The following is a 1,292-nucleotide window of genomic DNA, read 5'->3' as shown; positions in this document are numbered from 1 at the left end:
TTTTCAACCAATCAGCGAGCTCCTTCAACTTCTTCTTGAAAATTGATGCAAAAGGATTATAGCCTGGATAAATCTTTTTGTTTGGAATGATCACTTTGGCCGTGCTGTTTGCTGTATAAGGAAATTGCTGTGAGGCAGCAAGTTTCCTTGTTCGATCACTCTTTGCACGGCAAAGTGCCAAAGCAACATCCTTCTTTTCCAGATATCTAGCATCCTCCTTCTGTAAATCCGAAACAGTGGATTGATTTTTGTCCAATAGAACAAGGCTCGGTTCTGGAGCTTTATCTTTCGAGGAACTAGCATCTGCGGGCACATCTAGACCTTTATCCTCCGGCAAGCTCTTCCTTCCCGCGTTCGTCCCATTAACACTTTCACTCAGCAATAAACAAGATGGGTTTATACGATAATAACCGAAGATCCATTTCAAACAATAATAACCAATGACTTTGTCCAAAGATCCATTTCATACACTATAAACAAAGCACACATGTTCTGACATACAAGAAACAAAGCAAATGCAACTTTTCAGCTTTTATTCTTAAGACTTTGTCTAATCAATCTCTTGTTGGGAGAGGATTCGTTACTAACCCCGGGTTCGAGCGTCGGTTTAGGAGGGGTAGTGTTTTGAGCTGATGTTCCTTTCCGTTTTGTGGTGATACCAACCTTCTTCTCCACAGCTTCCACCCTTTCCGACAGATACTTGATCTACTTAAGGCACGTCCCAAACATTTCCCTCATGGCATCAACTATGTCCTTGAACGTGGTTTTAATATCCTCTTTGGTCAACCAACCAACAGTCGTATGAACCTCTTCACTAGCCTTTGCTGCTGCCTCTTCACTAGCCACTGCAGCTGCCTCTTCACTAGCCTCTTCGCTAGCCTCTTTATGAGGTTTCTTCTGAGGTCTTGGGCTGTCTTCCTTCACTACATTTTTCTTCGCTGGACTCACAACCGCCGGCTTTGTATTGACCCAAGTACCGGTGACTTCCCAGCAATCCATGGTCCACTTCCACGGTTTCTTCACAAATATGAGTTTAATTATGTTCTCTGCAGGCGTGTCCTCAACATAAAACTCCCATTTTGGAAACATTTCACCAATGTCCTTCTGAACAAAGTTAATCACCCTAGTCTGCAGTAAATAGAAGATATGAACTTAGATATTTGACGGATTAAGAAAGATGTAAAGAAAAGACTTCGCAGACGACTTTTAATTAAGTTGTCTGGAAAGTCTTCCAGCTGGACGACTTAGTAGACGACTTATAATTAAGTCGTCTGTAAAGTCTTCCAGCTGGA

The sequence above is a fragment of the Brassica oleracea genome, chromosome C1, assembly GCF_000695525.1.
Source record: "Brassica oleracea var. oleracea cultivar TO1000 chromosome C1, BOL, whole genome shotgun sequence".
Classification (NCBI taxonomy): Eukaryota; Viridiplantae; Streptophyta; class Magnoliopsida; order Brassicales; family Brassicaceae; genus Brassica; species Brassica oleracea.
This window is presented reverse-complemented; position numbering follows the sequence as displayed.